This window comes from Colius striatus, chromosome 2, assembly GCF_028858725.1.
Source record: "Colius striatus isolate bColStr4 chromosome 2, bColStr4.1.hap1, whole genome shotgun sequence".
Classification (NCBI taxonomy): domain Eukaryota; kingdom Metazoa; phylum Chordata; class Aves; order Coliiformes; family Coliidae; genus Colius; species Colius striatus.
Window position 1 is genome coordinate 73,679,572 of NC_084760.1, and position 16,802 is coordinate 73,696,373.

The window sequence follows — 16,802 nt, forward strand, 5'->3', positions numbered from 1 at the left end:
CAGGCAGTGAGCCCCTAAGCTCATCTAAGACATGTGCCTTAGGTATTCTCCTTCACCTCTGCTGTGCCGTGCCTATGAGCAAAGAGGAGTATCTACTTAATGAATCAAACATTGCATGTCTGTTGCAACAAAAAAAAATGATATTTGACTGAGCACTTGCAATTATAACAGAAATTCAGCATCACTTCTAATTTGCAGCCACTGAAGGTCTCTGCCTTAACCTTTTGGTGTTCAGCAAGGCTGAAATCTGAGGATCTGAATTGCTAACTGGAAAGCTTCAATGGCTCAGTAGTTTATGTTCAAAATATGGATAGACAGGTATTGTGAAAGATAGGGACTTTTGCTAAAGCATCATGAGCTTTACTTAACTCATCCACATTTTAATTACAAGGGGATTACTAAAAAAAAACACCCCAACTTATTAGCCACAAAATAGCACATCCTGTGTTGTGACTTTATTGTGGGATACCACTGCACTTCTTGAAATTATATTCTGGGCACTTTACTGTGCTTCAAAACCTAGTTATAGTTTTCCAGTAGCTACAGACTTGCGGTCCTATTTCTCTGCTGGGAAATCATGGTGTTCCACTGTTGCAGGGAGTAGATAGGAAGAGAAGTTCAGTTTCCATCTTTGTCACTGTTGGTCTGTTGATTCACTTTCTTCATCTGTGATGGAAAAAAAAATACAACTAATTGCAAGTCTTGTGGCTGTGCCTGCTGATCATACGTAGGGTTCACTGCAAATACAGGGCTGCTTCTACGTGTTAGAGGTATTTCAACAGGTTCAAGGAATCCTGGAAGTAGAGTAAATAGTACTCCATTTCTTTTGCATCAGCTGCTGCCTTTTTGTTAACACTTCTGTCCCATATACCCAGTAACTATCTCAGTCCTTTTTGGAATTGTAGCTGTTTTGATGAGCTTACAAAGAAGTCCCTAAGTTGCTTTGCAGAAGCTTCTTGGTAAAAAGAAACCTATACCTCTAATTGTAAAATTTTAAAGAGATAGTGGGATTTATCTCAGACCTGGGTGCCAGACACCAAGCAAATGTACTTTTGGATTCATGTGATTCCGAGCTTGCCCTACCTCTGCCCATTCCGAGGAGCAAATACAAAAGCTGACTTATTGCAACTGTCTCTTGGGCAAAGGAGTAACTGTGGACTGGCAAGGTAGAAATGAGCTCCAATAGTGGATTTCCTGATCTGAGTGGAGATGGATGTACCTGCAGTGATGGGAGCACTGATGGGATGGAATTATATGGGTGCTAAATCTCAATTTTCTACCTGACTAAATTGTCTAGAGGCCGATCATTTGGGTTTGCTGGCAGAATTGACTAGTGTAATTCTGGTTCCACAGGTGGCTGTTGTCCTGCCCTGTGGGAGCTTGCCAACCATGAGTGCTGGGAAGAGGAAAGGCCAGGGAAGAGTCAGAAAAAAAACCCCTCCATTTGTTTTTCATTGCTGACAGTTTCTAATGTCCTCTGAGCTGCCTACTTGTACCAATGAGAATCATACTTAGTAGAAACCTTCCCATGTTAAGACAGTTTAATTATTCAAAGTGCAATTACAGACCTCTTTTAAATATTTGGACTCAGTTCTAGTAATAGTTACATTAGTTCGTTTTTGAAAATGCACTCAAATTGTCCATGCTGGAGGGTATATGATTAGAGATCAGAGGTATGGAGGAGTGAAATGGCTTGCCACAATCACAAGGAGCCTGATAGTTTCATTCCCAGGACCTCTGTTTTAGTAGGAAAAAGCAACACGGCACAATGAATAGATACCAACCTTCAATGTGGAAGCTGGCTGTGAATAAACTCTACTACCTACAAGTTATCTTTATCTTTGTTTCTTTGCACTGACTCATTTCTTTTTCTACGAAGACACTAAATTCTCATTGGGGAAAAAGCTGTCTTTGTACAGTGCATGGCGTTAGGGATCTTGATTTTTTTTTTTTTTTCTAGTTCTGTTTTTTTAATGTTTGCCTCCAAGTGTTACCAAAATATGAAACATAAGACAATAATGTAGAAACAGATTTTTTGTGTATTATATTCTTTCAGGTTTTACTTTCTTTACTGTATTTATGCATTTCTGCTTTAGCTCTGTGGATGTCCATAGTGGTCTTGATTGCCATAAAACTTTATATTCTACATACTTGCATACAAAATTATTTTGTTCAGTCTAGTTGCTGCTGTTTTACAAATTAAATGCTCAAACAGCAGCTTCTTCCAGTCTTTCTTGCTTACCTTACTCTTATTTTAGATTGCAGAAGAACTAGGTTGGTTGTTTTGTTCATCCTGCTCTGTATGTGTGGGGTTTTTTTATGCACTGGCAAGTTTAAATTAACCTCAACTGTAATTTACTGTTTGACTGGGACTGACTCCATCCTACCGTATCCTTTAAAGAAAGGCAGGTGCGTTAATGTCACAAACACATCTTCTCTCTAAAAGGTCTGTAGTTTTAAACAGCGTAGTTGCCTGTGTAATCCTTACTGACACTCAGAACTTTGTCTTCTAACTGTGGCAGGGGAAAATACAACCCCTGCCAGAGTCAGGGGCGGGTCAGTGGAGAACAAAGGTAGTAATCAATCCAAGGCCTAATTAAAGGCAGTGGTGCCAGGAAATGATAAGGAAATCAACCGCCTGACACTCAAAACTTCCCTAATTGGACTAGTGTTCTTTATAATTGCCCTGTGCCCCATTCCATATTGCCCCAGCTGTGATAGCAGTATCTCTCTGTGTTTAGTGTTTTGCTTTGCTCTCCAGTTGAAGGCAGAGATGGATAGAGGGATCCATTAGCAGGAATTGCTCTAGCTTTATTCTTTTCACTTAACTTTTTTTTTTTTATGAAAGCTCACTTACTGAATGATGGTTACAAGCAAGTTGATACTGTATAATAGTTGATAGTTGTATAGAGAGATGATATGGCTAAGACAGGAACATGCTGAGTCTGCTGCTGTGCTCATGTTCCTCAAATGAGGGAACAAATAAGGGAAATAGTCCTTTCAGATGGAAAGGATGGTTTGGTTCATTAACATTTTCATTTTGAACACTGCGGTTTCTACATCTTCATGAGATTAAGAAGAACTTTGAAGAACTTCAGACCAGAAGAGGAGTTTAAACAGCAAGTATTTGTGACAGAGAAACAAAATTCCTTTGTGCATCCTGTAACTGTGTGATAAAGAGTAGCAGTTGTTGTGGGAATCTAAAACTCTACAAACTAGTTAGGAGTGTTATATATAAGTTTAAGTAGAATAAATATCTTCTAGTGTGAGCTGTGCAATATTTTCTAGTTAAATAACATTTAACTAAAGTTCTGTCTTTTCAGCAGGAAAGGATCCCACAGAGCATCTTAACTGCAGAAAAGAGATACTGATGGAATCTTCAGTAGCTTTGTAGATAAATGTTGTACCCTGGTGGAAACCCTCCTACACTTTATAATTTTCTGTCTATTGGAGGTTCTGTACAATAGTGAAAAATATTTAATTCTTTCCGAATTTCACAGTGAGAAAAATATGCTTGGGAATAAAGTGGAATGAGTGTCTGGAAACAGCAGGGCAAGATCTAGCCTTTTTCCTATTTTGTTTTAGACATGAAGATCTACAGCTGGGGGACAGGGAAAAGATTGTGAGTGGTGAATTGCAGCATGACAGAGAAGTGATCAATAATTGATAGCACCATGCAGGATTTGATTTTGAGTTTTTGCAACTGTATCACCTTTGGCATTCTCCTCTCAGCTATATAATGTCATAGTACAGGCTAGTCAAACATTAGTAATTTCATGGACTTTAATGGAATGTTGTCCATGTAACATATACCAATGTATTTTTGAAGAGATGGGCCATAGGATAGACTGGCATTAGTGTGTACCTGATAGCAGAGTGGTGAGGCAGAAGCCTGTCTTTGTGCCAGCTGCCCATCAGTATCAGGGAAATATATGCCCATTCAGTTTGCTTAGTAATGCGAATGCCATGCAGAATGGAGACAGAGATGTTTCCCTGTAAACATAGTGAGCTGAGACATTTTTGTTTTCATCTCAGAGAAATTGCAGGAATATAACCACATCTATCTAGCTATTCATTGGCTTAGTTAAGTGAGCTACCTCTATGACTCCTTTTCCCAGGTATTTTTTAATTGAGAGTTGGATGTCAGTGAGTAAAGGGATTCTTCCCTGTGAAGTGGAAAGATCATTACTAAACAGTGTTTAGAATACAGAGAAATGCAAGCTACACTACTTGTGTTAATAGCACTTTTTTAATCCAAGAACCATCTAAATGCTTCAAGATAAAAAAAATAACTTTGTGTGTAGGTGAAACAGATGTGAGGGAACTAAATAGTCTCTGTATACAAACAAAGCTGAGTCTTTGTCATGTCCACCACACTTGACTGCAGAATGAGCTCCACAGATGAAAGGGTATTAAAGGAAGCACTGACTTTTTATTTTCTGGTAATAACTGATGTGGATGACACTTTTAAATTATGCAAATCTTAAAGCAACAGAGCAATTCTTACGTATACCAAGAAATTTTAGCAGAGTTGTTCTCTAGGATCTAATTGCAATAATGTAAGTTAATCCAAGTTTGAACTTCAGGCTTTGAAGAATAATTAATCAACAGCACTAGTGAGTGGGTTTTCTGTATATACTAGAGACAGTGTTTCTTTGTATATTAGTTAAACTTGTAAATGTCTGCTGCCTGTTACAAGAAGTGTGGAAATCTAGCAACAGACTTGCCTGTCTCCTAAGCTGCTCAGCCTCCTGCAAATTATGTACCTTGTAGAGAAGAATTATTAATTCCAGCAGACTGGCCTCTGGCACAGTTCAAATCTGTTTAGAGTCTCTCAGAACTCTGATATTGCCCGTAACCCTAACACAAAGGACTGGAGGCAGGCAGAGGGGGAGAAATGAACCCATATTTCAGTGTGATAAGTACTTTGAGAAAAGAACAGCAACTACTTCCTGTTGAACCGCTGATTAACTCAGTCTAGTGCTATAGGAGTCTCATAATTTTTCTATAGGATATTCTGATGCCCTAAGTTCTTGGTCAAATCCTTTTTACTAAAGAGTAAGGAATTTGTTGGGGGAAACCAACCCCAAAATGTAATGAAATCTTTTTTTTTTTTTTGTCCTAGGCTGTCAAAGGCCAATACATCTTCTTAGACTGAGTTTATTACTATTTTTTTTTTTTGGTGTTCCCTAATAGCTTGCAAAATACCTCGGACTTAATAGCATATCTGTGCTTCCAGCAATATATTTAGCTACAGATCGGAGTAGCAAGTTTCTTTAAACAGAGGACCAGCCAAATTAAAAGATCTTTCTAGCTGGCAGGTCAATAATACAGCTCTCCTTCTAACTGGCAAGACTACTTTACACAGCCTCATTCTGTTTTTTAGTGCAGGGTGCAGCAGATGGATTTGAATCACAGGGTTGGCTGATGCACTGTATAGAATGCTGCACAAGATACACATCTGTTTAAATTCTCTTAGATTTGGTGCAGAGAATAGTACTGACTCTAGGAAAACAAGATGAGTAGTTTTTTTGGATAGACTTTAGAGGGTTTGTTAACTGCAAATGGAGAGTTTTCTCTGGTTTTTACCTAGATAGAGTACTTCTACCAAAACTGAGTTTCTCTGATGTAGTGGTTCAAGGGCATCCATGTTATGATTAGTGCTTGTTCTTACTTATAATTTTTGTATGTGAAAAAAATCAGAAAGCCCTTTGGAGTGATGATTTGTCATCAGCTGTGTGCATCTAAGAATCAATCACAATATTTGCTTGCTAGCTGCTGTTGTTTTGTAGTTTTGGGAAGACTGCTGTAGCAGAGACGATACTGCTTTCTGCTCTTGCAAAGAGTCACCAGTTGTACTTCAAACTGCACTTTGCCTATTCATGTGAAAAGCTTGGGTTGTAACTGGATTTTCCACGGGCTATTGGTTGTTTACCTCCTGTCTGTCTCTGAGTGAAAGTAGGCAGGTGTGAAGTTTTCATTGGCAGAATGTGTCAGGTGAAGTGCAGCACAGAACTGAAGCTTTGCATGTCAGGATTTGACCTCATCTGGGTTTACATGTTGGAATGACATTCACACAGGGCTGTTAATGTATGCCTAACTTCTTCTGAAGTCTTCTGTTTGAACTGGCCTACCAGAGCAGCAGGAGAACAGATAATGGGTTGAAGCTGGAACACAAAAAGGTCCATTTAAATATAAGAAAAAAACCTATTTTACTGTGAGGATGACAGAGCCCTGGCACAGGCTGCCCAGAGGGGTTGTGGAGTCTCCTTCCTTGGAGGTCTTCAAGACCCGCCTGGACATGTTCCTATGTGACCTGATCTAGGTGGATCTGCTTCTGCAGGGGGATTGGACTAGATGATCTCTAAAGGTCCCTTCCAACCCCTACCATTCTATGGTTCTATGATTATATGATTGATTCCCTTTTTCTTCATGTGTATTCAGATTTCCACTACATGCCTCCTAACCCATAGCCATTGCTGAGCTTTCAAGCTCCTCTGATTCCAGTAACATGCTTCTCTTTTTGTTTGGCATAAAAAAAAAAAAAATCAATATTTGCTGACACCTACACAACATTCAAAGCTGAAGTTCACTGGTGTGAGCTATGAACACTTGCTGTCTGTCAGATACAGTAGGGCTTTAACTATTACTCTTCTGAAAGAGTAAAATCATATTACTAAAACATCTAAATGCTGTGTAGCCCCAGAAAAGGGGTTACTAAACCCAGGATATGGTGTCTCTCTTTCTAGAATGTGCTGTAGACTTGGAGAAGGATTTTAGGACTGAGGCCATGTCATGTAACTCTCTGTAAATTCCAATGCCTGAGTTTCACTGTTTGAAATATTACAAGCAAAAGAGCCATTATAGAAGTGCCACAGGAAGCTTTAGCAGTTATAGTCTCTACAGAAATCTTCAGATGAAAGGTGTTGTAAAATTTCAATGTGCTGTGGTTAAACAGTACTACCATTCTAACTTATTATAATAATATAAATGGATGTGATGTTTGTCATCATGAATAATTTGTCATGGTAATAAAAATAAGTTGTATATTGCAAACTGTAGACGCAGCTGCTTATTCTACTTTTATTGTTGTCGTGGTTTGGCTCAGCTAGCACAGCAGCACCACAACAGTCTCTCACTCGGTGCCCCCATTCACCCCCACCCTCGTTAGGATGGCGGAGGACCTAGTGAAATGGGAGTAAAAAGATAAACATGGTTGTTGTGGATTGAGACAAGGGCAGGGAGGGCTCACTGCCAATTATGGTTCTCAGCAAAACAGACTCCAGTACTCAGAGAGGAAAGCAGGAAAGTTTATTCTACAAGAAACAGAACAGAATAAAAGCAAAAAGGGAGTAGGTTGATGAGAAAATTACAACCAGCACTTTAAGATCTCCCTCCCCCATCCTTCATTTCTTCCCGGGCCCAGCTCACTGCTCCCAATATCTCTACCTCCTCCCCCCGCGATGGCTCAAGGGGGCAGGGAATGGGGGATGTGGTCAGTCTCTCACAGATGGGCTCTGCCGCTTCTGTCTTCTCAGATGAGGATGAAGAAGAAACCTCCCCTTCCAGCTTCTTCTTAAAAAGTGATCGTGGAAGTGTCTAATTGGCTCAGCCCCAGAAGTGGGTCTGGCTCAGAGCTGGGGAGAGTTGCGAGCAACTTCTTACAGGAGCCATCTTTACAGCCCCTTACCAGAAAAGGCTATCATGTCAAACCATGACAATTGTAGAAGCAAATGAGAGAGAAAATGCTGTTATATTGATATAAACGTTCCCCCAAGGCCTTCAATGGACAAGGTACTAGTAGGAAAGAAAATGTTTCCTTGGCCATCTCTGTACCTTCCTCTAGGCAGCTGCTCTTATGACCATAGGGAAATTTTACTCTGCAAGGATTATTTACCACCTGGGTCATTATATGACAAACATTTAGGCTGTTCCTACTCAAAGGCAAAAGGAGGCAACTTTGGTAAATAGCCTATAATTCTAATTCTTACTTCTTGCACCCTGTTCTGTGCTTAGTGCTCTCCTCTGTTACACATGGGTGGGGAGAAGCTGTTGGGCTGAGAAATTAAAAGTGATGAAATGCTGTCAGAGGTTGTTGCCTTCCTTTCAGATTAGCTAAAAGTGCAATTCAATCAAACCCTTGTGTTTATATAGTAGCAGCATTTTTCTGGAGATTGATTTTCTCAGTGTATATATAGCTATAGCTCTGGTCCTGCAAGGAATTGGAGTGGCAGACTGATTCTGTGCCTGTGTGTCTGCAAAGGTCAGTGATGATTCCTGGCTGAGGTAAGTGGATCTCATCCTTTAAGTGTGACTGCCAGCTTGACATACCAGCAAGCACTTTATCTGGCCTTTGCCATTTCTTTCTGTGGTGCCTGAAGCTTACACAATTAGTGCAGTGTGCTTTTCTTGTAGCAGTTCCACCATTCTTGCTGGCTCTGGGCTGGCTGTAATGTATGGGCTTCTCCATGAAGCACCTGGGAGCTGGTCTGTATCCAAGTATGTATGCCAATTTGGTACCATGTGTTCAGAGGCAGCACAGTGTGTTGGCATCTGTTTTGTTATTTGGTATGTCAGTAAAGTAAGGTACATGGTGTATGTCATATTCATATGACACTAATGCACAAGCCCCCGCTCCTGCTTCTTTCTTTAGTGAGAATCAGTGCATGGCATTTCAGCTGAATTCTGTAGTCTGTGGTCATAGGAGCATGATTCTCTGGTCTCTTAAAATCTATGGTAGGGTGACTGTGTGAAGAAGCCCTTGATTTGTGAATGAGAACTGTTGGTCTAGACTCAGGCACAATTGGGTTCTTAATTTTTCGGTGGTCACTTGGGCTTGAGCAAAATGAGTGTAAAAGGTTGGAAATCGTTATTCTATGTTTTGTTTGACACAGTCTAGTCCTAGTGAAAATGTTTAATGTGAAAGGCAGCAGGGAGCCTAAGATGCTGTCAGCTTGAGCCAATTCTGCCATCAATTGTGTCATGAAATTATGTTAGATTTTAATGTTTTAATGTGCTAGATTTTCTGTGTTAATTTCTTTCAAATACCTGTGGAACTTTCCCTCACATAAGCACTGTGTTGACCTAGTCTGCTGTTCAAATAATGTCTGGAGAAATTCTTAGAGCTTCAAAATAAGTTTTTTGCTTGGATGAAGATATCAGCACCTAGTCTGATGGAGATAGCTGTAAGAAATACTTAAAATGAAAGATCTCATGAGCAGGGGATGTGTCACCTTTGCCTATGCTGTTTAAGACTATTTCAGATGCAGTATGATATCTGTGTTGAAAACAGCATTAAGTGCTTTATTGCTGTTACAGTGTGGGCAGTAGTAAAAATGAATTGCACAGACAGTAGAAGTGAGCTTCGACTTGACTTGCTGTGAATCACTAATCAGGTGTTGAGGGAGGGACTAAATATTAACACCTTTGAGGACCCTAAGTACTTAGAAACTATGCCTTAGATCCCTGTAAAGGTACTTAGCATGGAGAAGGCAGAAACCATTTGTTATCAGGGTAGGCATGCATTTGAAAAGGATTTGTTGATTTGAGAGACAGTTCCTCATCAGACCTAACAGTGAGCTAAATTTCTAGCTCAAATGCAACTGTATGTCAGTAATACTGAACAAATGCTGTTTTCTGAATGTTTTCTTGAAAGGAGTAGGTGATCAAATTGTAAATGCACTCCACTTCCAATCTTCCAGGGCCAGTAGAGTTGCCACCAGTCAAGCCCTTTGGTGGGCTGAGCCTGACTGGAAGGTAAGCTCCCAACAACTTGCTCAACCTCTTTCAGCAAGGCAGGGGTGAGACTCAAAGGGCAAAAGCAACTCTTATGGGTTGAGATAAAGACATTTTAAGTAAAGAAAGAAAGAAGCCCACTCACCTCCACCCTGAAAAAACAATCACTCACGACCAGTAGACCAGTGCCCATGAGTCTCTGAGTAACAGCTACTTTAGAAACCTCACTCCCCTAGTTTTACTGCTGAGCATGATGTTATATGGTCTGGAATATCCCTTTGATGCACTGGAGTCAGCTATCCTAGGGCTATGTCCCTTCCCAGCCACTTCTCCGCTGCCATTCTGCTCACTGGGATAGCAGAGTTAGGAAACAGAGAAAGCCTTGGGGCTGCACAGCCATAACTGAAATGCTGTGTTATCAACACTGTTTTGGTCAGCTATCTAAAACACATATAGGCTGCCATGAAGAGAATGATTTCCACCCCAGTTAAATCCATTACACTCTCCCAGCTAACACATTGAACACCAGATTTCAGAGTGCAGGAACCTGATGTCTTGGCTGGAATCTTTCTTGGGAAGAAGGAAGAAACTTGGAACAGTCAAGACTGACAGCCTATCCAAAGCATTGCATGGTTAAGAACCCAGTTCTCCCTTTTCTTTTGGTATGACTGTGTGTGTTGGTTGTGGGATTTTTTTGGTTGTCTTTTTTCTTAATTTAAGTTAGCAAAACAGAGAAGAAATTACGTACCAAATGCCTAAACAGGATGGATGCAGGGCTTTCTATGTTACAGGGTTTGTTTTTTCATTTAGTGTTTGTTTGGGGTTTTTTGTAGTTATTTTATTTGAGGTTACTTGTGATTACAGATTGTAGATACCTGGTTTAGGCAGAAAACACATAACCCATCTCTTTCTCATCTCCCCTTTCAAATATTTGTGACTTACCCTTACTTCTTCCTTATTTTAAGCCTTGTAATTCAAGTAACTCTTATCCTATTTCTGACCATCACTGTTGAATGGCAGCTGAAGAACTTGGCATACAGATATCTTGATCTGTCCCTATGCTCAGGAACCATTACTCTGGAAAAAAAAAGACATATGAACTGCGTATGGAGGCACATAGTTTATTCTTATAATCTAAACAACATGAATAAATAGAAGTAAAAAATCTTGGCCATAGGTAATAGTCAGTTAATCTACTTATCTGAGGCTGCTTAAAGCATCTTCTTTGTCAAGGTCTAGACCCAATCTCACTTCAGTCTTTAGTTTGAATAACAAAACCATAGTTGCCATTCTTCTTGATAGAGGAGAACTAGCTGCAATTGTACAGAAAATACTGAGTGAGCCTGTGGGCTTTCTCAACATGCAAAATAATCCTGCACTATAGCCTGCCTTTGAAAACATCAAATGCTATTACTGGAGAGCCTGTATTCTTTGGAATAAGCAAGAGGTCGTAGGAAAGGAAGTAAAGGGTCAAATTGCCTACAGCAAGTCTTGTGCTTTAGGTAGTGATGGACTGGTAGGTTGTCAAAACAGACAGATGCTTCTGTAATGTATGAATAACATGACATCAGAATGACTGAACAGTATTCTGCTTTTCCAGCCTTCTTCCACCCCCATTGTGTTATTAATTGCATTGCATAGTTTGTGTGTGTGAAACATTTTATAAAGTCAGTATGGTGCTTGTCAAACTACCTGTCATTGTCTCCCTTGTAAGGCAGTTCTTCTATCTGTTCCTGCTTTGGTCTGTTCTCTTCACCTAGGGAGATTACAACACAACTGACTTAGATTTCAGTTTCAATTGCTGCTTAAGATTGTTCCTTCTGAAAAGCATTGATTGACTTTTGGTTGGAGCTGGAAATAGATCTATTGATAAGCCAAGGCTGAGGTGCTTTTGGAGCAGTGAGAGCACAATAGTCACGTTCATCTCCAAACTAACATTTCCTTTGCTAGTGTGTGATGTTTTTGTGATAGTATGGTACAGTTCCAACTCTCTCCTATAGACAGGATTATTTTCTTGGCAATCTGTGATACAGTTAGATGTTGAAGCATGCAGTAGGGGACTATTTTTGGCCAGTGATAAAATGACAATGATTGCACATAATTGTTGAAAACAATTTTGAATCTTATTAATGAGATACTCCAAACAACATCTTGTAGACTATTGTCTCAGTTAATAGCCAATTCGTAAGACTTAAGTGTTGTGTAATTTGCATTTATTTCCCGTTTGTATTGAAATGACACTTGTTGTCCATAATTACCCATTCTCCAGATACAAGTTGCTGCTTTTTAGTTGCTGTTCCCCTTAAAAGAAGTGGAAAGAAACATATAATTTAGAGTTGTATTGATTAGTGTCCTCTAGGCTATAAATAAGAGTTTTTACCATATATTTGTTTCCCTACATTTTGGGAAGACTAGCTTCAGGCACCGTGAACAATTCTAATAAAGATTAAAAAAGTGCTAAGACTGATAACAGAGCAGCCTAATTTGAATAGCATTTAGTCTAAATAAGAGGAGACGGGGCAGTATGGGGGTGGGGGGAGGCAGTGGAGAGATCTTATTAATATTTACAGATATCTAAATGGTGGGTGTCAGGAGGTTGGGGCATCACTTTTTTCTGTTGTATCTAGTGACAGGACAAGGGGTAATGGGATGAAGCTGGAACACAAAGTTCCACTTAAACATAAGAAAAAATATTTCACTGTTCAGGTGAGGGAGCACTGGCACAGGCTGCCCAGGGAGGGTGTGGAGTCTCCTTCTCTGGAGATTTTCAAAAGCCACCTGGATGTGTTCATAGAATCATAGAATGGTGGGATTGGAAGGGACCTTTAGAGATCATCTAGTCCAACCTCCCTGCAGAAGCAGGGTCACCTAGATCAGGTTGCGTAGGAACATGTCCTGGTGGGTCTTGAAAACCTCCAAGGAGACTCCACAACTCCTCTGGGCAGCCTGTTCCACTGCTCCGTCTCCCTCACAGTGAAATAGTTTTTTCCTATATTTAAGTGGACCTTTTTGTGTTCCAGCTTCATCCCATTGCCCCTTGTCCTGTTGCTAGCTACTATAGAAAAAAGAGATGCCCCAACCTCCTGACACCCACCATTTAGATATTTATAAATGTTAATAAGATCTCCCCTCAGTCTCCTCTTCTCTAGACCAAACAGCCCCAGTTCCCGCAGCCTTTCCTCATATGAAAGATGTTCCAGTCCCCTGATCATCTTGGTGGCCCTGCGCTGGACTCTCTCCAGAAGTTCTCTGTCCCTCTTGAGCTGAGGAGCCTAGAACTCGACACAGTACTCCAGATGAGGCCTCACCAGGGCAGAGTAGAGGGGGAGAAGAACATTCCTTGATCTGCTGGACCTCCCTTGACCTCCCTTGTTCCTGTGTGACCTGATCTAGGTGGATCTGCTTTAGCAGGAGGGTTGGACTAGATGATTTCTAAAGGTTCCTTCCAACCCCTAATGTTCTATGGTTCTGTTGAAACAGTGGTAAGGATCTCTCTGGTCCCAATCCAGCAAAGATGTACATATTTAGCTTTCTATATTGTGCTGTCATTGAGACTCTCTAGGGTAAAGAAAAATGAGTAAAGAATGTACAATAAACAAAATAAAGGTAACAAATTTTAGCAGGGAAAAAAAAATCTAAATTGTCATGTTGATTTAGAGTGTGGTTTGGCTGTACTCATGGGTAGAGTGAGTGACAGTTTCAATTATAATGAGGTGTCTGAGGGAGTTCTTAATCTGATTGCTTACATTTGAAGTCAAGAACTTCTAACTCTCACAAATCTGTCAAGGAATAAAAAAATTTAGCTGCATGGCCTGCATGTATTTTTTTTTTTTTATTCCCTCCCCATTTTATTCATGAAGACTGTGCCTCAATTGATGTAAATTTACTGTTTTGGGCTAACTCCCTGCCCAGTTGCTACATATTTAATACAAATGCATCTGGTTGAGAGATTTCTAGTTTGGTTTTGTCCATGTTCCTATCAAATTGTTTAACTGCTTGTGGAGGTATTACTGCCAGTTTTGTTTAGGTGGTGTTAAGTGCTGTGTAATGGTGATTTATCTGACTGCAGTGGAGGATTAAGAGACATGTCAATTAAGCAATTTTTCTGTTGTCCATCCACAGCCTTGATATTGCCTTCCACAGGCAAAGAGCATAAGGTAAACTTCTGACACAGATTTGTGTCAATTACTGAGCCTTCTTCAGATTTCTGTGTCTCTTGGTAACTGAAGTTCTATGTACTTCTACAAGTCATGTGTGTCTAAATACTTACCATAAAGAGTGGTTTACAGAATAATCCAACAATTTCCCTAGCCAAATAAGTGATGCTATTAATTTGTTTCTTTTTTATTTCAGAGGAAGTGCTGTAGTCTTTGGTTCCTCAGTCTCTGCAGGAGGAGCTGATACCTGTGGAATTCATAAGCTGGGTAGTATAGGTTGAGGAAAAAGAAATAGAGCGTCTTTCTCGCTTTCTTCAGTGGGGTGCAAATAGGTTGTGTCAGTTGAATTTCTTATCTGATGAATTACAGGAATGTTTCCACAGGTGGTACCCAGTGCAATTAAATATGGAAGGTACATATCTCTCCTCCCTTTCTTTCCACTCTTCATTTGCTGCTGCTAGCTTTGCTTTTGTACTTACTTGCTCAAGAGGAACAGAAATAAGGGATATGGAAAGGCATGCTTAAAATAAAACCTTTCCACATAGTTGTTACGTCTTTGAAGCTGATGATAAAGGACTTGTGATTTTTTTTTAATTACCTATTATTGTGTGAATAAATTTGTTGATGAATTTCTTCTTTGTGATGTCTCCCAACAGTAAGTGTAACAGTTCTTGGCCCTTTCCCTTCTCCTTTAAACAGGACCTTAAAATGGACTGAAGCCCAAGAAGCCCAATAGGGGTAAGTTGATAAAGCTTCAAACTTATTATTTTAATCATAGTTTCCTTCAGCTTTTCCAACAGACTGTAGTAATCACGAAAATAAATGATTTCTTTCAACTTTTTGCAGTGTTGCTACCTACACAGTTTAGTTTGTTGGGTCAGCTTTGAAGAAACCATGCTGTCAAACAGGCCTGTAATCAGACCTGCAAATACTAATCACTGGGTAAGAAATTATGGTCTCTTTCAGGCTCAGGGGATATCTAATTAATCCCTGAAGCTGTAGGTGGGATAAAACACATCTACTGTGATGTCTGGAAGATGACTCCTTAGGTATAAAAGGGCAGGAGAGCTGGGGCCTTTCTCCTTTCTCACAAAAGAAATCTTTTCTCTCACACAAAAAAATATTTAAATAATTAAACCACCAAAATGTGAAACATCCAAATGAGCCAAAAAACCTCCAAACCAACCACAAAAACAACAAAAAAACCACCAAAAACCAAACCAAAACAACACACCCAAATAAAATGCGAACCATATTATTTTTTTTGTCCAAGTTTTATTATTTCTCATAATAATTATCATTCAATTTTCTTTTGTAAAGATCTTTCTGTAATGTTCTATCGTTGTCACCTTTTTCACGAGAACCAGACTCAGATACAAATATTAACAGCATAAATATCTATCAAGCAGGTCTTGGATTATTTTTATTAATAGACATAAAAGGCTGTACCTAGTAAACACACAGTTTTTAGTACTTGCAGTAGAAGATAGTAGTGTCTGCACAAGAGACCTCTTTGATGCACTTACCTTAGTGAGAAATGTAGGTTGGAGCCTTTCAGTCTGTAGATTAATTTTGACTTCTAAACAGAGATATGGATGCTTGCCTTGTGCCAGCTTCCCCCACTGCCTCACTGGTCTTTATTATAAATGTGCTCAGTAGATCTCCCAGTGCCACCATGTCTCATGTCAAACAGGAGTTAACTAATCTGTAAAACATGAATCTATGTGTTTTTGTAGAGAATCTTACTTTTTCTGTTTCCAAGAATAACATTCTTGGTCATCCAGGGTAATATCTTCTTGTTAAAGCTGAAAAGCATTTCACCATTAAAGATAGTAATTTTGTGGTACTGCTGAGGCCTCACCTCATATATTGTGTTCAGTTTTGAGCCCCTCACTACAAGAAGGCCATTGAGGTGCTGCAGCATGTCCACAGACAGGCAACAAAGCTGGTGAAGGGTCTGGAGAACACGTCTGATGAGAAACGACTCAGGGGGCTGGGGTTGTTTATTCTGGAGGAGAAAAGGCTGAGGGGAGACATGATCACTCTCTACAACTACCTGAAAAGGGATTGTAATAAGCTGGGGATTGGTCTCTTCTCCCAAGTAACAAGTGATAGGACAGGAGTAAATTGCCAAGAGGAAATGGGCTCAAGTTGCGCCAGGGGAAGTTTACGTAGGATATTAGGAAGAACTTTTTCACTGTGGGAGTTTATAGTCATTGGCATAGGCAGCCCAGGGAAGTGGTGGAGTCACCATCCCTGGAGATAAAAAAAGCTGTATAGATAAGGTGCTGAAGGACATAGTTTAGTGATGGGCTTGGCAATGTGAGGTTAGTGGTTGGACCTGATGATCTTAAAGGTCTTTTCCAACCAAAACAATCCTATGATTCTGTTTGGAAGATGATTTCAGCTATGTGTTTGGATGTGAATGTGAGACAAATCAGAAATATGAAGCAATTAAATTTCTTTTGGGCAGATAAGCACTATTTGTTCTGTGGTACATATGGAGGTTTTTTGTGTGTCTCTCTGTAGTGTTTAAAATGTTTCTTTGACTGCTTGGATTTGTAATTTATGCCGTTACCAGTGACAGTATGAATTTTGAAGAGAAGTAGGAAAAAGTGGCTAAGGGAGCTGGGATTTGGGGGAATATATTCTTCTTAGTCTTTGTACCATCTCACACGTACACTTCCAAAGAGCAAAAGTTTTGCCCAGATGATCCCACTGTACTGTTTTGTTTGTGATAACATTGGTGACTTATTTACAAGTATTAGTATGCTGATATTTCTTTTCCTTTTGCAATTTTACATGCTTTATGAAGTTTAAAAAGGTTGGCACTGAGTAGGAGGCACAGCATCTGAAAACAAAAACAGACCTGGATAGAAGCCTGGTCGAAATCTACTGTTCCAAAAATGG

General features: G+C 39.8%; 1 protein-coding gene across 1 annotated transcript in view; it reads left to right on the forward strand.

Annotated features, from left to right (window-relative positions):
- The window catches only part of KIF26B (kinesin family member 26B), a 301,427-nt gene that overhangs the window by 21,828 nt on the left and 262,797 nt on the right, over positions 1 to 16,802 (forward strand). The window lies entirely within an intron of this gene.